We start from the raw sequence: 27,707 nt of genomic DNA, 5'->3' as shown, positions 1-27,707 counted from the left end.
TGCTTGGTATACTTTTCTTTATTGGTCAGAGCATTGAGTACAGGAGCTGGGAGGTCATGTTGCAACTGTACACATCATTGGTTAGACCACTGTTGGAATATTGCGTGCAAGTTTAGTCTCCTTCCTGTCAGAAGGATGTTGTGAAACTTGAAAGGGTTCAGAAAATATTTACAAAGATGTTGCCTTGGTTGGAGGATTTGAACGATAGAGAGATGCTGAATAGGCTGGGTCTGTTTCCCTGGAGTGTCAGAGGTTGAGGGGTGACCTTATCGAGGTTTATAAAATCATTAGGGGTGTGGATAGGATAAATAAACAAGGTCTTTTCCCTTGGGTGGGGGTGTCCAGAACTACAAGACATAGGTTTGGGATGACAGGGGAAAGATAAACGAGGGACTTAAGCAGCAACTTTTTCCACGCAGAGGGTGGTGTGTGTATGGAATGAGCTGGCAGAGAAAGTGGTGAAGGCTGGTACAAATACAGCATTTAAAATGCATCTGAATGGGTATATGAATTAGGATGCCAATATGAATGCCAAGTGCTGGCAAATGGGATTAGGTTAGGGTAGGACATCTGCTCAGCATGGACAAGTTGGACCGAAGGGCCTGTTTCCATGCTGTACATCTCTATGACTCTATGACAAGAGTGAGAAAGCACCAATTCTGATGCTCATCAAAAGGAAAGGAGTTGAATTTTATCTTGGCTGAGATGGCAATTACTCATTTCTGTTGCTCATAGTCAAGTTCTGTTGGTCTAATATTTAACTATTGCTTCAAATTTCCATAAGCAACTTATTGGCAAAACACTTTTGAAGGCAAGATACACAGTATCATCAGGACTTAAAAACTTTCCCTGCAAGGAAAGCAATTCAAAAATTCAATTTTCAATGGGTTTTGTCAAACCACATATTGTATTAAACGACTTGCAATTCATTCTTGAAGTCAAAGTCGTCTAACAAGCCAGAGGTGCACTTCAAACACATTAGATCAGCTCCTCAATAAATCAAACTGCAAGCAACAAAATTAAAATCATAATTATTGAATGAGACACTAATGAATTTCATCCATTTACAGCAAACTAACATGATTAATATCTGCAATGCCAAACCAAGATCACATTACAGGTACAAAATTGCAATAAACACTGAAGTAATGTCAACAGCCATTGTAACAGAGCATGAAAAAGTATTAAAACGTTCCTCAATTTAAGCAGCAATCCCCTCTGTTAATTAACAGTAGCTGTATACTTTTGACAGTTGTTCAACATGTAAGCTTTGAAAATTATTTCTCAAGCAAATGATATACTTCAAGAATGTTTTACGAGAAATATAAGAGTGAAATGTAATACTGTCAGTTAAATAAGGAAATACTGAATAAAACAATCTTAAAAAAAAACTGAACAAAATTCAGTTCCTCATTTCCCCACCCTATTAAATATCCACTTCTAATTGGGATGAGCGCTTGGGCATTGAAGTTTTTGGCTGGTTGAGAACTGCAATGACAAGGCTAACATTAATATCTCTATGACTCTTGTGTATGATAAGATCAGGAAAGTGATCAAGTGTCTCATCTTATATGACAATAGATAAAAATCAATAATTTCATAGAAAAGTCACACTTTAATTCAGACGGACACTAAAGTTATTACAGAAAACAAAAAAAAAATGCTGGAACTCTCAGCAGGTCAGCCAGCACCCATGGACAGAGAGTAAACTAAAGGTTTCAAGTCTAGACAAATTATTATAGATGGTCTCAAAGCATTCTGTTTTATGTTGAGTGACAGTACTTAACAACCCATTTTCAAAAGAAAAAAAAAAATCACAAGATGTGACACCAAAAAGACCAGAGGAAGAAACACACTTTAAGACAGATTTCAGACAGCGTGCTTACCCCAAGGCAGAAAGGAAACAACGAATAAGATAGAAAGCAAAGGCCCTGAAGAAGAAAATCAGACGTGGGCATTGTAAAACAAAAGTCAATGATATGAAAGAATTTCTGCACACTGATGCATATTCCTCTGATGTTAATAACAAAGTGACCAGTACTTTATGAATATCATCCAATGTCTTTGATCTGTTGAAGTTCAATCAACACTGGAATGAAGATGATATTAATCTGGAATTTGTGATCATAATTACAGCAAAACTATCAGCGCAGCCATTTCTGTATGAAACAAACTCCTGGCATCCACACATGCACGGTTACATGTGAAAAGCTGAATTATCATCAGTTTTTCATTATTCCTATTTGGGATGTGATGTTGAAAAACATTGCAGATGGAAATTTGATTAAAAACAAAAATCACTAAATTGATGTGAATTTCCACTTTTATGCTCTCAGTCCCATGACTCAAAAATGATCACTTTGCCAATGCACCCAGCTGATTTTCTTTTTGTTTCTAAATGAATGCCCAAGTCTTAGTTGGTTCTAAACACTGCCCTGGTTCCCAAGGGGGAAAAAAAAACCAATTTGGTACAATGACAACTACATTCTTCTATTTTACAAAAACATCTTCAATTTGCCGCCAATTTCTAGTCTTCCCTAATCATCCTATAGTCTATCCCTGACTTACCCTTCAAGGACTTCTCAATCTGTCAACATATATCCACTAAATTGTTAATGTGTGCTATTGGTTTCATGACCGAACTTTGTCCCAAACCATTTCCTGTAAGGATTCCAATCTTTTGTCCCAGTTTCTGCCTGCAGCGTATTTGATAACAGTGTGTCTGATTGTATTCTTTTCCAAAAATCAACAATATGCCTCCATGCTGGTTGGCAAGGAACTCAACTAATGTCACACCACCTCTTCTGCTCTCACCTCTTCCACTCCATCCCAGAACAAGGAAGGTTCGGTCCCACTCCATCATCATTAGCAATGACATACAATGCAATGCCCTCTACCACTGCATCACTTCTCAATCATGATGTCAGCATCAAAAATCCTTTACACTTGTCTCTATTTTAAGCATTCTGAAGGGCTCCCCAAGCCACAGATAGAACATGCAGGAACATGAAGTGCAACACCAATCTCTGTGTTCCTTTCTTTGCTCCTTCCAAAGCCCACACTTTCTCTTCCTCATTTTTAAATCTTTATATATTGTATTCACTACTCACGTGCACTCTCCTTTATGATGCAGAAACCGAACCATGAACTACTTGCTGGAACAACTTGATTAGTCTGCAAGTATAAAGCTGAACTTCCAGTTGCCTGTTATTTGATTCTTCACCCTACTCCCACACTGATTTTTTTGGTCCTTGGTCACCTAAAAGAATCCAATAAAGCTCAAACTTTAAGAGCATCTTCATACTTATTGAATGGGTACTTTATCAGCTTCTGGACTCAACATCGAGTTGTCAATGAAGGCTTTAATATTCTCATTAACATCTCCATTGTTTCAGTTTTCCTATTACCATTTTTTGCTTCTTGGGAACTCCTCAGATTCCCAGAGACTTGCTTCCACTGTGGGTCGATCGGTTCGGAGATGACTGATAAGTGCCGGTCATAATCTGCAGGTTCTGCCAAAATGTGTGGCAGGCAATGACCAGAATCCCAGGTTGGATATTCTAGTCCTCAGCTTTCCTCAGTCAGCTGAAGTCTGAGCTGGCACACTGGGTGAACTCTATGATAAAAGTCTGGACCCACTGAAACGAGGCTTCTAAAAATGAATCTCATCGTTCATCTTAAAATCAAGGGTGGGTGCTGGTGGTTGTGCTATGGGAACTAGTTAGAATTTCCTCAGCATAAATACCCTGCACGTTTCTCGGACAAAGATGTAACACACGAGAAAGATGAGATGCCTTTCAAGAATATAAAATTGACAAAGTGAACAGAGTTTTCTATCAACAGGTTAACGTCACACACAAAAATGCAAGACCTGTGAAACCCACTGCCTCCCTCTTATTTTTAGCAGACATCTGTTCTAAAAGTTTTGATAAATTGATGCTCTGTTCCCAAAGTTAATGAATACAAATCCTAGAGCAATAAACTACTTATTGCTAACCGTAAAGCCAGAGTTTGGTAGCAACTATAAATAGCTGCCATTATGTCAGATTAATAAAGGATGCAAAAAAGAAATTTACAACAGATTGATGGAAAATTCATCAGTAAAAAGAATCACCAGTATAATATTGCACATTATTACAACTCAACAATCTAAAAAAGGACTCAGTGATTTAATGACAATTATATTTTAGCAACAATGTTACATATACCCAGGATATGTCACTTCAAAGCATTTTTAAACTCCCAACATATATTCAATAAAAATCTTTTGTATGAGACAGAATACACTATAAATGGAAGAAAAATTACAATTCAAATAAACTTGACAGACAAGAATAAAATCAGTTTTCATGCTTTATTTGGAACCTTGCTTATATGGTGTGAAATTTAACACATTCTCAAAACTCCTGCAGTATCAGTGTGATTAACAATAAAGTTGAAACTGACAGTAAAGTTATCTAGTGAAACCGACCCTGTTCCTTATATTTGAAGCTTCCAACCTCAACAATGATACAAGGAGATAACGAGTAAAGTCAGATGCTCATCGACTAGGGGAGTTGTGGGTGCCACTGGCTAGGCCAGTATTTTCTGTCCTTGAGAAGGTAGCGATGAGCTACTTTCTGCAACTGCCCTAATCATTACTTTGTAACTGTGCTGTTAAGGTGGTACTTCCTGGATTTAGACAGTGCAACAATGAAGGAACAGTGACATAAAGCCAAATCAGGACAGCTTGAAGGTGTTCCTAAATATCTGCTGCCCTTGTCCAACCTACGTGGTAAAGGTTGCCAGTTTGGAGATTGCTGTTATAGGAGCCTTGGTTAGTTGCTACAGTGTATCGTATATATCTTGTACACACTGCTGCCAATGATGAAAGGAATGAAAAAGGTAGAAGATGGTGAATAGGATGCCTACCAAACAGATTGCTAATACTATAACTGTAATACAACAAAGCAAGGTATGCCTGAAAGGTAGACTATCGACTGCCCACAAATGGGAATTTGTACAATTTCTTTCTATAAATCTGATAATGTTGTCTTGGCTAGCAGAATTAAATTTACACACAAATAGTTAAAAATGGCAAGAAAGTATATCAATTACCTGTCTTAAGTGGACTGGCTCACAAAGTGATTTCAATGCACGTCAGGTCAACAATAGGTATGACAACATCCACAATAAGGGGTTTTGACAGGGGAAGGGGGGAGGGGGGGGGGGCACCTCTGGAAGCATTCTGTTTAAATGCCTCAGCTTTTTTCCTCCAGTCTCCGTGTCAGTCAGCTGCAGAAGACCTTTGGATATTTCACTTTGCGGAAAGACCTGTCAAAGCACATACTGCAGAATAAGCAGAAAACAAAATTCCCGTTGAGGCCATCCCAACTATTAACATTTTAACAGAAATTGTCCCCCTAAAGACCATCAATTTGAGAAGAACATGCAAGCTCATATTGGCCAGAAGACGACATTAGAAGAATAGAAAAAGCTTTGAACTTGTGAAGAAACGTGACTGCTCCTTGGATGCTGCCTGAACTGCTGTGCTTTTCCAGCACCACTAATCAAGATATGTTGCCGTCAATGCTTCAAAATCTTTCTTAAGGCAATTGAGCATGTATGCTTGCAAACAGACAATTTAACATTTGTGTATTTGTGAAACCACGCACCAAAAGGTCATCCTATTACTTGAGGGAGGAAGAAAACAGAAAACTGTAGACCCACAGGTTTTACACAATTTAAAACAAAAAAGTTATGGAATCCGACATCCCATCATCAGGGACAATGTGATTGAGTATTTGGTCAAATATCAGGTGATCAATGAGAGTTGCATGGATTTAGAAAGCATCAGCTATCTTTGTGGGAGAGTTGGTGTGGAATTCAAACTGAAGTTTCTAAGATTTCAAACAGGATAATGTTCTATACTGAGCCAACAGAACAGCAGACAACCTTATGTGGGAATGGACTGTAGAAACCTGGGTTGTTAAAAAAAACGAGTTAGTGCACTCAGGTTTAAATGAGTTTTCAAACATCATAAGTGATAATTACTTTTGAACAATTATTCTGGCCCTAAAAAATTAAAATTTCACAAGTATAACATCTCATTCTCTCAAAGATAAATTAACATTGAATTTGGTTTACAGTTTTGGTCTTGTGCTCTTTTGATTTCCTCTTTACTTCTCAATCTTTAGCTCTATTTCTATAGATGATTTAGATCTAATTTATAGTTCCTGATTTTACTTCCCAGTTTGTGTTTTGTATGCCTCAACAGACTAGTTCAAATATGAACGGTTACATAGACTCATTCATTGACACCATAGATAATTTGTAGAGGTACCAAGCCTAAAGAAAATAGAAAGATTTGAAATCCCTCCCAGCAAATCTACCAAAACTGATACTTAGTGTCTTTGCCGCATCCCTTCACGAACGCCAGAAATAAAATATCGAGATCGAACAGCATAGAACATAGAATAGAAATAAAGTGAACAGTTTCATAAATTGCCATACCATGGCATCTAAATAAATGACAGAAGTCATAAATAAGCACCAGGGCCCAAGGTTCGATTCCAGCCTTGGACAACTGTCTGTGTGGAGTTTGCACATTTCCCAGTGTCTGCATGGGTTTCCTCCAGATGGTCCGGTTTCCTCCCAGTCCAAAGATGTGCAGCTCAGGTGAATTGGCCATACTAAGTTGCCCATAAGTTAGGTGCGTTAGTCAGAGGGAAATGGGTCTGGGTGGTTTACTCTTCGGAGGGTCGGTGTGGACTAGTTGAGCCGAAGGGCCTGTTTCCACTCGATAGAGAACCCAGTCTCATAATAAAATCTAATCTAAAAAGTTTATGATTATTAGAGTCAATTGAAATTTTCATTAATAACATCAACAGATTTGTATTAGGCAAGGATACCAAGCGATATCAAGCAAAGACAGGTAAATAAATATAGTGAGGAACAGAACAAATAAATGGCAGGAAAAGTTAAATGGACTTAATAAATTTACTTCTGTTCCCACATTGCTCACAACTCGAGGAGCTAGAAAGCTGTGCTGTTTACAAGGAAAGCAGAAATTGGGAAATGACAGCCATACTTCAAAAACTAATGCATCAGGAAGATCATGGCTCCACTTTGCTGGAGATATTTTGATTTTTTTGGATATATCGTAGAACTGCATCCATTGGAATATTTATCCAGATGGATATAACATTGGCAAGCCCTATCAGGTTTCTTCTTGTGGTTTCTGAAATTTGAATCCTTCAATGCATCTCTGCTTTGTTACATATACTAATGTTATCTATCATCTGGCACAGGAGCATGATTACATCTTGTTGGTGGACTCCTCATTGCTGGAGTCATGACTGAGGACTCAGACACAGAATCAACATGGATGTCTGCAGAGCCAGAGTTCAAGTCATCAGTCTTGATGCTTGGGGAATTTTCTGTAGCCATGTCACTTGTAGCCTACCAGTGGGCATATGTGGGCTGCAGGTTTGGTATAGAGATATGCTGAATTAGCATTTACCTCGAGATGGATTGGTTAGTCTCAAACAAGCCTTCCATGCAGAAAATTACAATGCTCTTTGTGAAGGGTCTACGTATCTTTGTGCATCACGTAGTTTGAGTTTTTAAGCATGCTCTCCATAGAAGATTTGCTTTGCGATTCATTAGGCATATACATGGGAGAAATTAAAGTTCAATTTTCTGGACAGTGATCTTCATGCTACTGAATACAGCATAAAATGAAAAACAAAAACTTGTCTCTCTTTTGTGAAAGACATTTCAGAGTTTTGTTACAGCACCTACACCAAACACTGGCTATTGCAACAGACAGGAGGGTGTTATGTCTTGATATAGTGTAATTTTAAAATCTGCAGTTTACTGCTATGCCTTTTCTAGATATGAAAATGGAGTGTGCTAAAGACAGAACATGCTCGCATGGATATATTTGTTAATCCCTATATAGCACAGTCCCAAGGTAGGAGTTTTCCTTATAGGCTTGAGACAATACAATCAATGGTCTGATGGTTCGTAGCGTGGGGTCAATGTATACAGACATGCCTTTCAGTTACATGCTGCAGTTCAACGTCTTGTGTGTTTTATACAATCATTCTGAATTTCTCCTAGAACATGGAGTTGGTATTTAGTATTTTTATACACTTTTCAAACTCTGAACAATTATGCAGAGAAATTGAGATAAAATACTCCAATGACCAACTGCTAATTTACACCCTTTAGCAGGTTTATAAAAGGTTATGCAAAGATTGCACTGTGATCATATTTTGCCAAAACTATTCCCCCGCTTGAAATGAGTGATTAAATCCTAACAGACTAAGGTTGCATACCCGATGACTGTAAAACAGTACAATAAAGAGCAGCAGATCAATGCAGGAGCATAATGTAAACTTCAATTCAAACTTTCATTCATGCAAATTATGCACAAGTAAAATGCATTCGGAATTTTTCTACTGTTAAATGAAATTTACACAATCACCTAAACAATGCATTAAAAAGATACAGAAAATACACAAAAAGTGGGATTGAGTAGGGGTATTCTTTCTTTAAAAGACTAAAAGAAATTCCATTAAAAGGCCAAAAAAATCTCTGCAATGTAAGAATACTTTCATTTGATGCGAGGAGCATGGACCATGATTGTTTCCAAAGTATTTGATGAATGTGCATAGAATAAAATCAAGACAAATTCAGCATACTGTAGTTAAATAATAGTTCACTGACTCAAGAAAAATGTGAAATCTTTTAAACTACAAAATTGGTTTTTGCCCAGATTGTAGATTTCAGACAGTAATAAGACCATTCAATCACAGTTGCTTTTCCCAAGAACAGGAAAGCAATGTTTAAACTATAATTTAAGTATCCAAGGATTCCGTTTCATTTAATTAGGAGCTCTCCTTATTAAATGTTTACACCACACTATATAAACACATACCAATATGTACGTATATGTGCACACAAATTATTCTATTAAATAAATGGCAGCTAATATTAGGTCAATTTTTAATTTTAAATCAGTGATTGACAGTTTACTACGAACCAGAAGTACTGAGTGATACAAGCAAAGGTCAGAATGTAGAGTTGGTGCATAGACTAACCATGGTCGTCTTAAATCGATGAGATGTCTTGAGGAGCTAAATTGCCTATTTCTGTTCTAATGTTCCTCCTGAAGGAATATTTTAATTTAGGCATCAAGCACTAAAATGGTAATATTGCTAAGTAAGCATACTTAAAAATTACGAGCCTTTTAATTCAACAATTTTAGACAAAACGCAACTTCACAGCTCACCAGTCACAAATTACTACAATCATGCATTAATCTTCTTCAGAAATTTCTAAGTATAGAATTTTAAGACTTTAAATAGAATATAAATTTAGCTTTCAAAGTGCAGTTTTCAGCACTCAACTCACTTTGAAGCTTTTGACCGTCATTGTTTTCCTTTGTTTCTCCCTTTTCCAAATCTCCTATCACCAACTGCATCTTTGGTAAAATATAAGGGCTGTTCAGATGCTGCCTCCTCCAAATATTCCTTTCTTTGATGTCGTAAAGTGGCCAACCCTTCTATTGAAATTGAGAGATATCTTCTCATTCATTAACAATTACAAAATGTCTCATACCTTATAAAATTCCAAAGTACCTTTAGCAAAGATAAAAAAAATCATGATTGAAGAAATTTATAAAAAGAGTCCAATGATACAAATTCTAGGTGGTTTGATTTTTTACCCTTCACCTAAGAATAGCATTTGCTGTTGGACAATCTTAAAAGTTGTAATAGTGATATTTTTCAGGAATCTACACTCAACATTTCTATAACGAATCAGTGAGGAGGAGGCATAACTTCAAGCTCTGTACTAAAGCTCAAAAATAATTCTTTTTGGACCGAGAAAGATTTTCAGAATATGAAATGCTTTACTACAAATAGCCAGTTGAAGTTAAAATCAAAAGGCTACTTTTATGGAGGTAATTCGATAAAAAAAAGTGTTGAAGAAACGTTTGAAGCTTACAAAAGAACTCAATGCAGAAATGGATTTAGAAAACTAGATCTAATGGAAAAATTCTGGGTCCTCTGTAAATGGAGAAGACAGAAGTGAGAATATTACCAAAGATAATATGGGTTTGCTTGAAGCTTGTTCCAGGAAAACAATATTTTAATTTACACATTTGCTTGATGTTGTCTCAGTTTCACTCCTTATGCTTTCTTGAGCAGAAGCCTGTGTTAGTAATCTTTGCCTATTCCTGTGATTCCTGTGTGTTAGTAACCACGCAGAGACAAAAGTCAAAAGACAGTCTTTATAACAGAATGAACTAAAATGTCAGCTTAACTGTAAGTAAGTGACAAAGTCAGTGTCAAAAATACAACCACTAGATGCATCTGTATTTTTCCACTGCTGAGAAATACTATTTTTATCTATTCTCTATAGTGACCAGGCTCTACAAAAGCATACAATTGTCAATATCTTTTCCTTCATATTTGCATTATGAGAATTTTAAACAGAGTCTGACAGAACTGCTTTCAAATTTACAATCATTCCTTCAATTTATTTACCCAAATAAAAAGTTATTCTAGAAGTTATAAAACATTTTAAGCACAAATCTTCTGAAACAATACTATTATTTCAATAGAAATCTTCAGTAACTGAACAATGCCAAACTTTAGTTACATTGGGCATTGTCAAGTAAGTGAAAGTATATACACCTATCAGTAATATCCCTATAGTTTAGTTTAAAAAAACAGGGAAACATGAACACAGATCAAAACTTGTTAAATGCCCGGCACAATGTCATTATGCAACTGAACAGATAACTTAGACTCTATGAAATACATTCCAAATTTCAATTACTATTTTCCTGAACCCACACTAAACAAGCTTTCCCCAAGACACAGATCCTTAAACAGTTCCCCTGGAGGAATTCATTGGATATGCAAGAAAGAAACAAAAATAAATTGAGCAAACAAAATATTAAAATTTCAAAACGGGAGTAAACAATTAAGAGTTGAGATCAATAACTTCCTGAACATGAGCAAAACTGCCATCTTTTAATGATCTTGCAAAGGAGCTCACTAACAAATTACTGCAACATGATAATATTTAAGTAATATATAACTACCAAAGAAGTAACCTAGTCACTTTTAAATCTTGCAACACCATTGAGAGTCAAACTATTTATATTTATTCCAACCATTCACTGTCTATGAATCTCAAAAACACACTTGTGCTCCCAAATTTGTACAACTGACCCAAAAAGTAACATTTTGCCCAGATACGGAGTATTTGATATATATTTTTTTTAAATGAAACTTTGACTGTAGTATATTTTGTTACTAAACTGTTTTGAGTCATGAAAAGGAAAAAAGAAAAAGCCTACCTCAATTCTCTGGATTTCTTTTAAATAATATTTTAACAGGCCAAAAAGGAGACTGCAATCAATTTAATGCTCCAAAAATTAAAAAAAAAACAATGAACAATGTGCCAGTAGCAGTAACCAAAAGAATCTCGGTAGTACAAGTGACAGTATGCACAGTTTCCCTAGAGATTCATTTAGAAACTTGTTTTTCTGAGGCCCTGTAGCGCATTTTCCTAAGAGACTGTCAATTGTACATTTATTTTCTAGTTCCATTTTTGTGAGCGCGTACTATTTTGAATCTTATTATTACTCCAGTGCCCCCTTGCTCTACTTCTTTAAAGCAATCTGTTAATCTAAACTTCAGCGCTGCACAGAGGTGCAGTGCCAACTCCATAGCAAGTGAGAAGTCCCATGCTTCAAGGGTCAATAGCTTTGAGTAGTAAGCTCAGTAATTACACAAAATATTGTTTTCAGAGTGACTTGCCACTCATTTTTAAATGGACAGATCAATGGTGCTCAATCTAGAGTGTGACATTATGTATTATATGCTGAATTAGAGAAGATTGTATGGTGGCATTCATGGAATTCTTTTATTCAAATAAAGGGAGTGTGGGCAATGGTAGCTAGGCCTTTTGGATAATTCATTTACTTATTTATTGCCAGGATGTGATTGCTGCTGCCCGGGCCAGCGTTTATTTTCCATCGGTAGTTGTCCTTGCAGAGGTGGTGAGCGCTCTTGAATCGCTGCTGTCTGTGCATTGGTGTTATGGAGCAAATTCCAGGAGTTTGATCTCATGACAGCAAAGGGACAGGGACACATTTCCAAGTCAGGATGGTCTGTGACTTAGAGAGATACTTCCAAGTGGTGAGGTATTCACATGTATCTGGTGCCCTTTGTTCTTCTCGATTGTCGAGATTGCAGGTTTGGAATGTACTGTTCAAGCAGCCTTGGTGAGCTGCTGCAGTACATAGTGCCAAATGGTACACCAATGGGTTCCTTTGTCCTGGATGGATTGAGCTTTGAGACTTGTTAAAGCATTCATCTAGGCATGTGAAGAGTATTCTATCACACTCCTGACTTGTACCTTGTCAATGGTGGACAGGCAGTCAGAAGACAAGAGGCATGTTACTCATAGAACCCTGGCTTCTATAAGCTTTTGTTGGCACAGTATTATTATGGCTGGTCCAGGCCAAAGATCTCACTGTTACAGAACACTGGTTGCTGGCTAGATTATCATTTGTTAGAGATAACCACTACAATTGTGGGACAAGTAACATTTCTGCTGCACGTTAGTCCAAATCTGAATATTGTTCCATTCTTATGGCATAAAGACACAGGCTGCTTTAGTATCTTGGTCATTCTAATTAGTTCTAAACATTGTGCAAATCAGCGGATATCCCCACTCTGACCTTATGATAGAGAGAAGGTCATTGACAAAGCAACTGAAGACGTTTGGGCCCAGGACACCACCCTGAGGAATTCCTACAAAAGGTGCCCCCCCCCCAATTGAAATGATTGATCGCCAACAACCAGAACCATCATGTCTCCAACTCATGGCGAGTCTTCTCTGATCCTTACTGACACCAGATTTACCAGGATCCACTATGCAACACTCCGTCAATGCTACTTTGATGTCAAGGGAAGTCACTTTCACTGCTGACGTTGAGCTCCTTTATTCAAGCTTGGACAATGTAATGTGGTCAGGATCCGAGTGGACCTGGCAGAAATCAAACTGACATCAGTGAGCAGTTTATTCTTTTGCAAGTGCTGATAGCACTTTTGACAACTACATTGTTCATTTTGCTGATTGAGAGTAGACAGACAGGGCAGTAATTAGCAGGGGTGGGGATTGTATGTGCCTTGCCTTTTGTGTGTTGAACAGCCATGAGCAATTTTCCACAGCATCAGTGTTCTAGGTGTACTGTAATAGTTTGGCTATGAGTTCAAGTCTTCACTATTATTGCTGGAATGTTGTCAGAGCCTGTAGCCTTTGGAGGGATGGAGTACCTTCAGCTGTTTCTTGATATCACAAGGATTGAACAGGATTGATTGAGGGCTGGCATTTGTGATGCTGAAGACATTAAGAAACCAGATGGATCATTTAGCTGGCACTTCTCCCTGAAGATGAAATTGTGATACCTCAGCCTTCACTTTTACACTGATATGCTGGGCTCCTCCATTCTTGAGGACAGGGGTATTGTGGATCACCCACCTCCTGTAGTAGTTTAATTATCCACAACTATTCACAATTGGATATAACAGGACTGCAAAGCTTAAATGTGATTTATTAACTGAAGGATTTTTTAGACATGTCCATCACCTGTGCTTTTTGCTGTTTTGCACACAAGTAGTTCATATGTATTGTAGTTTCATCGGTTTGACACCCCATTTTTAAGCATGCCTGACTTTGCTCCTAATATGCCCTTCCGTACACTATTAAATTAGGATTGATCCTCTGGCTAAATGGTAAAGGTAGTGGAATGGATAAGTCAGGCCATAAAGGTCACACATTGCTAACAGCAAACAGCCTGTCACAGATGTCCAGTTATGAGTTACTAGATCAGTTTGATGATCTGTTAGCATTTTACATTTTAGGTTTTTTTAAGGGAGTGCAAGGTCCACTCGTAGCAGTAGCTATGGAAGCTGAAATCAAGGAACTACTTAACACAAAAAGTTTAACCAAAAAAAAAAAATCAGCTGGAACTTATCAGCAAAACACTTCCTATGTTATTAAATATGTAGGAAATTTCATTGGTCAAGAAATTGTATTATCCAACTGAAAACAGTCAACAAATAGTAAAAAGGTTCATTAAAGAAAAATTTCAAGCCATTTGTAGCAATACATAAAATTTCATCTCATGGCAACTTTAAAAGATCAGGAATCAAAATGTTTACTGAGAGCAAACTATGTTTCCACAACAACATATCTAAAGTGAAGAGAATGTTCTTGGCCAACTCTTCACATACACAGCTTGAATATCATCTTTCAGGTAATAATTAACGGCCAACAATCAGAAGCAGCTAATCTCTGGCCAAGCACACAATTGGTTCTTTTCTCATCCGTCCACAGTTCAGTAGTTTATCATAACATTTCTTGTCAAAAAGAAATAATAAGGGTCACCATCCACATACAGTCTGATAACCCTGGTCAATAATTTACAAAGGCTAAATTAATAATCTTAGTTATTAATTAATATAAACATTTTATTGGTAAAAGAAAGTTTACTAAAGTGTTCTTGCTCGTCATTGGCAATGATCATAGCAGGGTTTTGTCACAAGATGAGAAAAATCTCAGAGCAAGTCAGAATACCAGCTCCAACCCTATTAATTCCAGACTTCTCCAGAGGTGGCAGCCAAGCATTTGAAGGTTTCAGGAAACATGGCAGCAAGGGGAGGACAGCTCTGAGAAGGTGGTAAGCACTCCCTGTGGACCAGGAGGAGTTCTTCATGCAAGCCCCCTTCTCCCCACATCCCAAGGCTTCTTTTCCATCCCACCCCCATGGACGAATTGGTCAAATAAGCTACCTTGGGATGTCCTCCCTCTAGCTGGAAGCAGAACCTGTTAATCAAGTTCACTTCTTGGTCAGGATCCCATCACAATTAGAAGACACAGCATGAGCTATCTAGGTCGGATCTCATGCCCGACACTATTTTTGGTTCAAACACTTATTTGTAAGAGTTTAAAGAGGAAAGCATAAGAAACACTTTTCTCAAAATACATGTAAAACCTTTGAGCCATTAGCAGCACATTTCACTAGCTATGAAAATCTCCTGGGAGTATCTCATCACATCTTCCAGCCAATATGAAAATCTTACTCTTGTAAATACCAGAACCAGAAAAGGATGTGTTTAAAATAAACATGTATTATACCAATTACTTTTGGATTCTTTCCCATACTGACATGTGAACTTGATCACAATCACGTTCTCCTCAATCTTATGCCAAAAGATAATTTAAGATTCCCAAAGGCATTCAAAGAATAATAATTTTCCTAAAATTGACCAATCATAATGTGAAATCAACTCATCTTTAGCATATACCAATTCCTCTGAAAAGTCTGATTCAACCAAAAGGAGAAATAATGCCTGAAAAATTCATGCACTGTTAATTTAGAGTTTTATCCCCATTAGTGATTCTGGGACTTATGTTTCAATTTAGCCAAACTCTGAGCCACGGTGTCATGATTTGCCATTGTTAAAAACTAATAATTGAAACTGAGGATTAAGCTAAGCAGTTCCTGCTACGTATCTTTATTTTACAAATATTCTTCTTTGCTCGGTCCAATCTACTTTGGAAGAAGTTGTCATAATTTGGAAAGAAGATACAAACAACGTCATTATATAAACACAGTTAAAGTTTGCTTGTTACTCACCCTTGTGTTAAAATGACTGATTCAAATCCAGTTTGTTCCCAACACATTATTGGAAGCTATTAATAAATTTTTGTTAGAGAGTACAACTGCAGTGTAAAAAATGTGAAAATCATAACATTTGTTAAGTACAATCAGAACAAATGATCCGTGATTTTTTTTTTGTAAAACGTCACTGACATTGCTTTTAATCCTTAAATACAGTCCACACCTCCATTCCTTCAGCTACAGCACTATTGTTCTAATACTAGCAGCTGCACTTCAAACATTATTGGAGTGGGTGGCACTGTGAAAGTATTTTTGTTGCCCATGAGTCAACTATGTATTACAGCAATGGAGTTGCATGTAGACCAACACATAAATGGTAACAGGTCCGTCAGAAGTGGGGTTCACTCCAACCTTTTTGTCAAATACCAACGCAAAATTGCTGGAGTTACCAAATTCATTTTTCCAATTTAAGCATGATAGGATTTGATCCCAGGCATTTTGAATTGCTGCTCGTCGGATGCTGCCTGAATTGCTGTGCTCTTCCAGCACCACTGATCCAGAATTTATTTTGAATTGCTAGTCTAGTGCCATAAACACTGGATGCCCCTACCCCACCACAGCCTACAGAATCCATCACTTTGCTTCAAAGAGTAAAAGAATGTGATAGCCAACTCTGCTAGGGCCCTCAAACTACTGCATTCTACAGCTCCACTGGATTCTGTTTCTACAGTCAGAGTTCACCCGTCACGTCTGTGCTCCTGTGAAATAAGTGACAGAACAATTGTGCCCTTTGTTCCTCGTTATATTTCCTCATCATTCTTGCATTTCATTCGACATCATCTTCATTTCTTAATAACCTGCATATCTGTTTTAATGAGCAGAGTCCAAACAATTATAGGCTGAGTATGTAAGTGGAATGGAAACAAATCAAATTTCAGCACGGTTAATCATCAACAGCATAAAATCATCATTAAAGGGTATTACACAGATAAAAAAGCTGTATGTTTCGCACTGATACAAGCTGAGCATCAATTTTTTCACATTGTCCATGCTATGAATACAGAAAATAAAACCTTACTCCTGTTGGAATTGTAGTTTTTTTTTTAAACATTCATTGACAGGATAAGAGCATCGATGGCTGAGGCAGCATTTATCACCCATCCGATTGCACAGAGAGCAGTTAAGAGTCAACCACATTGCTATGGGTCTGGAGTCAAATGGAGGCCAGACTGGGTAAGGATGGCAAATTCCTTCCCTAAAGGACATTGGTAAACCAGATGGACTTTTGCTGGCAATCGACAGTTAATGTGTGGTCATCATTAGACTCTTAATTCAAATTCCACCATCTGCTTTGGTGGGATTCAAACCCAGGTCCCCAGAGAACATTACCAGAGTCTCTAGACTAACAGTCCAGCAATAATGTCTTATTAAAGGCTACTGGGGAGGCAATGTACCATCATTTCCTCTCCCTTATCCAGAATTATGCACACCCATATCATGGACTATGAAGGCAAACAGCTAACTTCATGACTTTCACCAAGTCACATATAATCACTGCAAAGGATGCAGAGAGTTCAATAGAGACGCTTTTTGCAAAATTTCCATTCTTTGCACAGCCTGATGCCTGATTCGTATTTGCCTCCCCATCAGTGAAACAGATTTTGAGAAACAAACTTGGAGGATAGGAAAATGCAGCGACAACTTCAGATTTTGTTAATACACAACAGTGCTGAATGTTACACTCCTCTACCAGTGGGTTTGAGGACCAAAGTATATAACCCAACATGAGGCCTTGCATCCTACTCAGACCAATGAATTTTTTTTTGTCACACAGGAGATCACACAGGTATTAGAAACACCAACCTACCCTTCAGCCTATTGATGCCATTAAAATGGTCCATTAATGTCACTTAAGTGTTGTACCCCACCCCTGCTAATAGTATAGCTGTGGCTGGGCACGAGTAGGAGAAGGGTTGACACTATGCAGTAATCTAGTGGCATGTAGGGGGAGGGAGGGAGGGATACAGAATCCTTCTTTTCAGATCCTTTGGCTGCTGAAAGCTAAACATTCCCTTTTAATCACAAATGGACCCTCCACTTACTGAAACCAGCAATCACCCCAAACCCCCATCTTGTCCATTAGTCCATGTTCCTCAGTATTGGGGATTGTAGTGCTGCCAATAAATTCTCCGGAAACTTTCTTCCAACAAAAGGTTGGAAGTCTCTCCTTGACACCAGCATGACTTTGAGAAGGATAAATAATGCCTTACAAATTTTTTTAGCATTCCTTCAAGGACTAATAAGCAGGAACCATAAAAGGTAAAACTAGTTAATACATTTGTATTTCCGAAAGATGTTCAATAAGATACTGCATGTGAGGTTAGAGTCAAAGAGTGTGGTGCTAGAAAAGCACAGCCGGGCAGGCAGCATCCAAAAAGCAGGAGAATCGACGTTTTAAGTTTTTCATTGTGCTTACACCCAAAACGGTGATTCTCCCGCTCCTCGGATGCTGCCTGACCGACTTTGCTTTTCCAGCACTACATTCTCAACTCTGATCCCCAGCATCTGCAGTCCTCACTTTCTCCCTGCACATGAGGCTACTCAATAAGATATGGTATTGAGTGTAGTATATTAGCATAGACAGAGGACTGGCTAACAAACAGAAGGCAGGGTAGAGGATGAAGAGGATATTTTCATAGTATAAACTAATGGAGGATCAGTGCTGGTGGTTTGAAATTATTTACTATATATATTAATGACATAGATGAGGAAAGTGAACATACTTTCACTAAATATGTGGTTAACACAAGAATAGGTGGGAAGGCAAGTGGTGAGAATGACACAGTCTGCAGAGGGATATAAACAGGTTGAGTGAGTGGGCTAAAACTTGGCAGATGGAATACAATATGGGAAAATACAAGGTTATGCATTTTGGTAGAAAGGAGACAGGTGTTGGCCCTCATGTGGTACAGAAGTAGTGTCTCTTCTGTTCCACAGGCACGTAATAACACCTCTGAACAGGTTAATTAGAAAAAAAAAGTTAAATAAAAATGGAGTTGAATTGCATTTAAATAAAGAAATACTAAAGAAAGCTACAGCACAGAGGGACATATAAATCACATACAGCTACCATACAGTTTCAGTAGGTGACAGGGAAGGCAATGAAATGTTGCTCTTTATTTAAAAAGAGAATGGAATATAACAACAGGGAAGTCTTGCTAAAGCAATACAAGGCACTAATTAGACCACACCTGGAATATCTGAACAGGTTTGCTATGCTGACAGTGGTGATAGTCTGGAGAAGGGTCACTTGGTTGATCTTGGGAATACAGGGGTTTTCTTGTGAAGAAATGTTGAGCAAGTTAGATCTATGTGAATTTGGACTGAAAAGAATAAGGGGTGACTACGTTGAAACGTAAAAGATTCTTACAGGGCTTATCTGGGGGAGTACATACAGCTTGCTTCCCTTACTGGGATGGTCTCATTTATGACTTTGTGAAGAGGAAATCATGCCTTACAATTTTTTTCAGTATTCTTTCAAAACTAATAATCATCAGATGGCATAATCTCAGATTATCTCCTTTCTAGACAGAGATAAAGATGAATTTCTACTTTCAGACGGTGGAAAATCTGTGAAATTCTTTACTATAAAAAAGAGCTTCAGAGGCATTGTTAAGAATATTCAAGGCCAAGACAGAAACAGACCGGTCTTACGGACAGTTGATCAAGCATTGTAGGGAGAAGGCAGGAAAGTGAAGTGGAGCATAAACAGTTCACCATGATTGCATTGGAATAGCAGAAGCAGACTAGATGGGCTGAATGGCCGAAATCTGCTCCTACATCTTAAGGAGCAGCTGTCAACAACTTGAGAGTGAGTTCCTCTCCCCATGTTTTAGCAAAGAGGGGTGTGGGAGGATATAAAGACTGCTGTTGTTTCTGACATTATGTTTGGAAAAATTGTAGAGTTGTACATCAAGCTGTTGTCCACATGCTAGGAAACAGAAGCAAGACAGTGTGAGGAGGTGATTAACCAGACACATACAGTGAGCTGCAATACGCACGTGAACTTGCAGACTTCAATTTGCAAATTAATTTGATGACTGTTGCCAAAAATGTAATTCATATATCAGGTCCGTGAAGTCTGGGTCTGAGAGTTACAATGAGATTAAATGTTTGCGACTTGAACTAGACAAGCAAGACAGTGGGGGCAGTGCAGTGGGGTAGGAAGAAAGAGCATTCTGTAATAAATTGTTAAATACAACTTCTGTCGAGAAAGTAAAAGACTCAGCCATCTGTTAAGCTGAAATTTCAACTTCCTCTTGCAGGCTTCTTCATAAAACTAGGTAGAACATACATGACAAAATGTTCCCTCAATTGCATACCAAAATTAATTCAAAATAGCAGTCTGGAAACTAAAAGGAGGACCTACACAAGAAGCAGGATTGGCCATTCAAACATCTCAAACATTTCCAATATTAAACAGCAAACAAAATATCATCCATATGAAGCACACCAGAGATCAAGCCATTCACCCTTAAAATGATACAAGTGCATACATTTATGCTACCCACTGGAACTCAAAAGAAATACAACAATTTAACAGCATTCGTTAAATATGACCATGGTGTAGAACATGGTCATAGAAAATAGACCATGGTGAATTTCTGGGCTCAAGCAACACCAGGGCAATACAGAGAGAAATTTAATGCCTGAAGAGGTATTAATAAATATAAACGACATTGCATACTATGAAAGCTTTAACCAACAAATCAAAATCCAATTCTGTGCATGCCATCATGCTCATTAATGTAGAACCATATAGTTCTCTAAAATATTACTATACCTGAAAATCTCAAATCAACAATTAATAATGTGGTATTAAATTTCTCCTCCCTGGAGGAACCTACCCTCTTATTTTGCATGGTTTGTTAATTAAGCAGGGAAGAATGCGATTCAAATGAAATTTAGAGTAATTGACTGTAAAGAAAATACTTGCCATCAGTGGTCAAGATTCAAGGAATGTTACACATGACAAAAGTTCAGCTCTAAGCAAAAAAGTCATCACTGAAATCTCTACCTTAGGGTGAAAAGAATAACTTCAATGATACATCTCTTTCTGACATCAGCAAAAGGAAGAGAATGGTGCTCATGAACAGTACAAGTTATTTAACCAGATGGCCTTGTGTGCTGGTTTACAAATGGTGGTTGCGAAGAAAAATGCAATGCGATTACTATTAAAAAAAGATGCATAATTGTTGTTCAGTTTCCTCCAGTTTACTGAAAGGCTTTCATGGTAGTTGTGGTGCTCCTTACCCCTGAACCAAAACGTCCAGGGTTCAAGTCCCACCTGCTCCACAGGTCTGTAATAAAATCTCCGATTAAAATCATTAGGAAATATCAACTACTGATTGCTTATTCTGTATTGAACATTTGAATGAATTTTTTAAAAATGGTAACCAAATATTTAATATCCTCAAAATAACCACAAATCTGTTATTGTTGATGTCAGTTTCAATGCTTTCTAGCATGCTGTTCTTAATTGGACTTTCCAATGTGATTGGACACACAGCTTTGGGAGTGTTTAGAAGGGATTTTCAGGGTCTTGACACAGCGATAGCAAAGCAAAAGTATTAAAGTTCTATGTCAGGATGTTATGTGGTTTGGAGGAAAATTTATGGGTGCTGGTCATCCCACGCACCTGCTGACCTTGTCCTTCCAGGTGGTGGACGGCATTTGCCAAGGAGGCTTGACAAATTACTACAGTGCATCTTATAGATGGAATCGCTGTTGCAGTTGTACTGTGGTGTATGGGGTGCCAATCAATCGAATTGCTGTGTCTCCCACTACCGAAGGATCGGTTTCCATGCTGTACATCTCTATGACTCTATGGTATTAAAGCTTCTTGGTTGTTGGAGCTGCACTCAACAGTTGTTGCAGATCTGTCACTACAACATTTCACCTAGCAAAAAGTAACACTATAATGTGTGTATGTTTTTGAACACTTGAACAGAAGTCGACAGTATAGTCAGGAAATCCAAAGTTGTCATTGTTACACATACTTAAGCACTCCTTTCAAATTTTTATAACCAGTCAAAATAACACCACTCCTCCTCCTCTCTTGCCTCCCTTTCTATCCTTCCTATAGCATTTGTATCCTGGAACATTAAGCTGCCAGTCCTATCCATCTCTGAGCCATGTTTCTGTAACTTCTATGATCCCCGTGCCATACTCCGAACCAGGCCCTGAGTTCAACTGCCTTCTGTGTTAGGCCTCTTGCATTGAAGTAAATGCAGTTTAAATTTCAGTCCTACCTTGTTCTCCATTTTGTTCCTACCAACCCGGACTGTTTGACTCACTCCTTTTCCCAACCATATCAGTCTCAGACTGATCTCTTTGCTCACTATTTCCCTACCACCCATCCTCCAACCTTACTAGTTTAAATCCTTCCAAGCAGCTCTGGCAAATCTCCCTGCCAGTGTATTAGTCCCTTTCCAATGCAGGTGCAATCAGAGGATATTCCAGGAAATACATCCAGGGAAGTTATTTGTGTGAAACTGAGAAATAAGAAAGGGATGATCACCTTATTGGGACTGTACAATAGATGCCCTAATAATCAGCAGGAAATTGAGAAACAAATTTGTAAGGAGATTTCAGTTGTAAGAATAATAATAAGGTGATTATGGTAGGGGATTTTAACTTTCCATACATAGACTGGGACTGCCATAATGTTAAGGGTTTAGATGGAGAGGAATTTAGTGTGTACAAGAAAAGTTTCTGATTCAGTATGTGGATGTACCCACTAGAGAAGGTGCACTTGACCTACTCTTGGGAAATAAGACAGGGCAGGTGGCTGAGGTGTCAGTGGGAAAGCACTTTGGGGCCAATGACCATAATTCTATTAATTTTAAAATAGTGATGGAAAAGGATAGACCAAATCTAAAAATTGAAGTGCTAATTTGGAGGAAGGCCAATTTTGATTGTATCAGGCAAGAACTTTCAAAAGCTGATTCACAGACATTCACAGGTAAAGGGACGGCTGGAAAGTGGAAAACCTTCAAAAATGAGATAACAAGAGTCCAGAGACAGTATACTCCTGTTAGGGTGAAAGGGAAGGTTGATAGATATAAATACATTAAGGACAAAAGGGTAACTGGGGAAAGAATAGGGTCACTCAAAGATCAGCAAGGCAGCCTTTGTGTGGAGCCACAGGAGATGGGGGGAGATATTAAACAAGTATTTTGCAATGTTTACTGTGAAGGAGGACATGGAAGATACAGAATGTGGGGAAATAGATTGTGACATCCCGAAAAATGTCCATATTATGGGGAAGGTAGTGCCGGATGTCTTAAAATGCATAGAATGGATAAGTACCCAACATTTGATCTGGTGTACCCTAGAACTCTGTGGGAAGCTAGGGAAGTGATTGCTGGGCCCCTTGCTGAGATATTCGTATCATCTATCGTCACAGGTGAGGTACGAGAAGACTAGAGATTGGCTAATGTGGTGCCATTATTTCAGAAAGGTAAAGGAAAGTCAGGGAATTATAGACCAGTGAGCAAGCTGTTGGAGGGAATCCTGAGGAACAGAATTTACATGCATTGGGAAGACAAGAGCTGATTAGGGATAGTCAACATGGCTTTTTGCATGGGAAATTATGTCTCATGAAATTGATTGAGTTTTTAGAAGAAGCAAAGAGGATTGATGAGGGCAGAGCAGTAGATGTGATTTATATGGACTTCAGTAAGGCGTTCAGCAAGGTTCCTCATTGGAGACTGGTTAGCAAGATTTTCTCTCATGGAATACAGGGAGAACTAGCCATATGGACAGAGAACTGGCTCAAAGGTAGAAGATAGAAGGATGATGGTGAAGGATTGCTGTTCAGACTGAAGGCCTGTGACCAGTGGTGTGCCACAAGGATCGGTGCTGGGTCCATTGCTATTTGACATTATATAAATAATTTGGATGTGAACATGGGAGGTATAGTTGGTAAGTTTGCAGATGACACCAAAATTGGAGGTGTAGTGGACAGCAAAGGCAGCAGTACGGTGGCTCAGTGGTTAGTACTGCTGCCTCACAGCACCAGGGACCCTGGTTCAATACCGGCCTCAGGCAAACTCTCTGTATGGAATTTGCACATTTTCCCCATGTCTGCGTGGGTTTCCTCCGGGTTATCCAGTTTCCTCCCACAGTCCAAAGATGTGCAGGTTAGGCGAATTGGCCATGCTAAATTGCCAATAGTGTTCAGGGATGTTTAAGTTAGGTGCTTTAGTCAGGGATCAACGTAAATTAATGAGGTAGGGGAATGAGTCGCAGTGGGATACTCTTCAAAAGGTTTGTGGGGACTTTCTGGGCCGAAGGGCCTGTTTCCATACTGTAGGGATTCTAAGGTTACCTCAGAGTACCACGGGATCTTGATCAGATGGGCCAATGGGCTGAGGAGTGGCAGATGGAGTTTAATTCAGATAAAATGTGAGATGCTGCATTTTGGAAAAGCAAATCAGAGCAGGAATTATACACTTCATGGTAAGGTCCTGTGGAGTGTTGCTGAACAAAGAGACCTTGGAGTGCAGGCTCCTAGTTCCTTGAAAGTGAAGGCGACATGTGGTATGCTTTCCTTTTTTGGTCAGAGCATGGAGTATAAGAGGTTAGGTGGTCATTTTGTGGCTATACAGGACATTGGTTAGGACACTGGTTAGGACACTTTTGGAATACTGCGTGCAATTCTGGTCTCTTTCCTATCAGAAGGATGTTGTGAAATTAGCAAGGGTTCAGAAATGATTTACAAGAGTTTTCAGGGTTGGAGGATTTGAGCTATAGGGAGAGACTAAATAGGCTGGGGCTGTTTTCCCCGGAGTGTCAGAGGCTGAGGGGTGACCTTACAGAGGTTTATAAATCATGAGGGGCATGGTTAGGATAAATAGACAAAGGTCTTTTCCCTGGGATGGGGGAGTCTAGAACTAGAGGGCATAGGTTTAGGATGAGAGGGGAAAAGATATAAAAAGGACCTAAGGGGCAACTTTTTCCCAGAGGGTGGTACATGTATGGAATGAGCTGCCAGAGGAAGAGTTGGAGGCTGGTACAATTACAGAATTTAAAAAAAGGTATCTGGTTGGATATATGGATTGGAATGGTTAGAGGGATATGGCCAAGTGCTAGCAAACGTGACTAGATTTGGTTGGGATATCTGGTCAGCATGGACAGGTTGGACCGAAGGGTCTGTTTCCATGTTGTATACCTCTATGACTTTAAAAGTCAGCTGAGTAAAGTATTTCACTGAACATATATAAAATGTACCATTATTAGTTTTGAAGAACCAATTTCAAATGACAAGCTTTCTGCCAATAACATTTATAATAGTTTTTTTTAAGCAATAGACTAAATTTTCAAGAAGATTCAAGATAACTCCAATATATGATAAACAAGGTATGTGAATTAAGCAGATAAAACTGTTGTGCAGTTAAAATTTTTGACTCTCTCATTGGCCGAGACTAGCATTTCAGAGCCAATAGCAGCTTTGATCTGAAAGCAGCAACATTTGAGAAAAATTTATATTTTACATTCCAAGTTTGTGACCAGATAATTAATTCACTTAACTACATTTAAAAATAATCTACATGAAATCAGAACTGCAGTTTAAGTTTCTGTTGTGATAAAGTCATAAAAGTTTGTTGTTCTAAGCAGAATGCAAACTCAAAACTATTATTCATGTTTCATTCAAATCTGTTTGCCTGCAAATAACATCTATTCTGTATATATTTTCTGGAATGTGATACCCCTGGCAATAGTTCAGTGTCTATCCCTAGATTTTCTTAACAAACATGGCACTGAGCCTTCTAAAACATCCACAAGTCTAATGTGGAGAAAGTACTTCCTATTGTTCAGCCAGAAGATCCAGAGTTTTGAATTGAATTAGCTTTACTGTCACATGATGACAGTGAAAAGTATACAAATCCACCAATTACAGTGCCATCTTTAGGTACAAAGGTACCTAGGTACAGATTTTAGAATACAAATTCTTCAGAATAGAAAGTAAAGACATAAAAAGTCCAGCATTAGAGATGTTCAAAAACACAAGACTACTGTAATAAATTAGAAAATGCAGACAGAAAACATTCAGACTAATACTTCCACAATAAAGAGAAAAAGAAAACAATTTTAAAAAGAGAGAATTTAAGATGAAGTCCACTTAGTCCATTTCATTCCTCTGGCTTGAGGACCCAATCCCCTCATTTTCGAACTCCTGGGCTGGACCCACCACAATGCTAAAGAAAAAGCTGCATGAAATCACAAACCAATAGAAGCCACCCCAAGGAGGTTTGACTGTGCAACCTTAAAGAGATGTTTAAATTGTAGTCATGAGGAAGCTTTAGTATCCCTTTGCTTTACATCAACATCAATGCTGTCTGAACCATCTGTTGACTTTTCCTCCTGTCAGAAGCTGAATTAACAGGTGTAGCTTTGTTCAAATGTTTCTTGTGCTCATACCCCTATTACCACAATCTACATCTTCTGTCATTAACAACTGAGCACTAATGAAACTGCTCAAAAGCAAACTAGAGTGTGTGAATATTTTTCTACAAATCTCTGCAAAGAACTGATTTGCACATCAGAAAGCAAATCTCAATACAAGGATATTTTAAGCTAACCAATTTCACATTCGTGTAACAATGCTGCAACTCATCAGCATCTTCACACATTTACATACATCGTTCAGATGCAGAGTCAACAGACTTGAAACATTAACTCTGCTTTCTTTCCATAGTTGCTGCTAGACCTGCTGAGGTTCTCCAGTAATTTTTGCAGCATTCACAGATTTTTGTGCATTTAACTTTATTTATGTTAATTAGCATTACTTCAAGGTTTAGGCTCCAAATTCCAGCAACTTGCTTATGTCAATCACTCCTTTGACAGATGCAAATCAAAGGGGCAGCACAGTGGCTCAGTGGTTAGCACTGCTGCCTCACAGCGCCAGAGTCCCAGGTTCAATTCCAGCCTTGAGTGACTGTCTATGTGGAGTTTGTACATTTTCCCCACGTCTGCATGGGTTTCCTCCGGGTGCTCCGGTTTCCTCCCACAGTCCAAAGATGTGCATGTCACGTGAATTAGCCATGCTAAATTGCCCATAGTGTTAGGTGCATTAGTCAGAGGGAAATGTGTCTGGGTGGGTTACTCTTCAGAGGGTCAGTGTGGACTTGCTGGGCCGAAGGGCCTGTTTCCACAATGGAGGGAATCTAATCTAAAAATCTAATCTAAATACTTTGCAACCCAGGAAATAGTCTTTGATTGATTCATGGCATATCGATGACACCAGCAAAGTCAGCATTTGTTGCGCACCCCCAAATGGTGTGGACAAGTGGTGGTGGACTGCTTTCATGAAACATGGTAGCCCAATTGTATTAACAAGTAAGAAGTAGAGTAAGTAGAATTCCGTAAGTAGAATACTTACGTTCTATTTGATTTCAACAATCTCTCTCACTAGAGGCAGGCGGTGAAGAGAAGGGTGGGTAGTTGGATAAAGCAGTATACAGGTCACCTTAGAGATTGCTCTCATGCAATGACTTTGCATCGGTACACTTCTCAACACCAACTGCAAGACATTTGGAAAGTATATTAGAGCACCACCATGGCTAGCAGGAAGAAAAAGCAAACTAAACTGCACCTTAGAGTAGACAAAAGTATATTATTCATTTGTACTAAATGTGATGAACAGGTTCATGTTTATTAAATCGCCGACATATGTTTATCACTATGCCATGGCTCACATTTCTAAAATATCATATTTGCTTTGCAATGTCAACATTAATAAATTAACTCAATAGCCATTTTAACTCAACCTATTCAAACAAGCTACAATACACGTCCATTGCAGGTGAGACTTCAACTCAGACCCTCCAGCCCAGAGGCAATGACAGTACCACTGTGTCACAGTCATGATTCATTCAATACGAGTATGGCGACTTAATTGTTCAAAAGTATTTATCTTCAGGTTAAACTGTTCAAAAATCAGGTTTTT

General features: G+C 38.4%; 1 protein-coding gene across 8 annotated transcripts in view; it reads right to left on the bottom strand.

Annotated features, from left to right (window-relative positions):
• The window catches only part of mef2aa (myocyte enhancer factor 2aa), a 186,833-nt gene extending 159,548 nt beyond the window's left edge, over positions 1 to 27,285 (bottom strand). For 7 of the 8 annotated variants that reach the window (XM_043677528.1, XM_043677532.1, XM_043677530.1 and 4 more), the window contains exon 1: positions 27,141 to 27,284. The gene's annotated coding sequence lies outside the window, so the exon portion shown is untranslated. Of the gene's footprint in view, positions 1 to 27,140 lie in introns of all 8 variants that reach the window. The other variant, XM_043677534.1, reaches the window with a different exon arrangement.
• Between the last annotated feature and the right edge of the window lie 422 nt (positions 27,286 to 27,707).

Source organism: Chiloscyllium plagiosum, chromosome 36, assembly GCF_004010195.1.
Source record: "Chiloscyllium plagiosum isolate BGI_BamShark_2017 chromosome 36, ASM401019v2, whole genome shotgun sequence".
Classification (NCBI taxonomy): domain Eukaryota; kingdom Metazoa; phylum Chordata; class Chondrichthyes; order Orectolobiformes; family Hemiscylliidae; genus Chiloscyllium; species Chiloscyllium plagiosum.
Note: the sequence above shows the minus strand (reverse complement) of the source record. Positions and strands in the feature narration are given on the sequence as shown.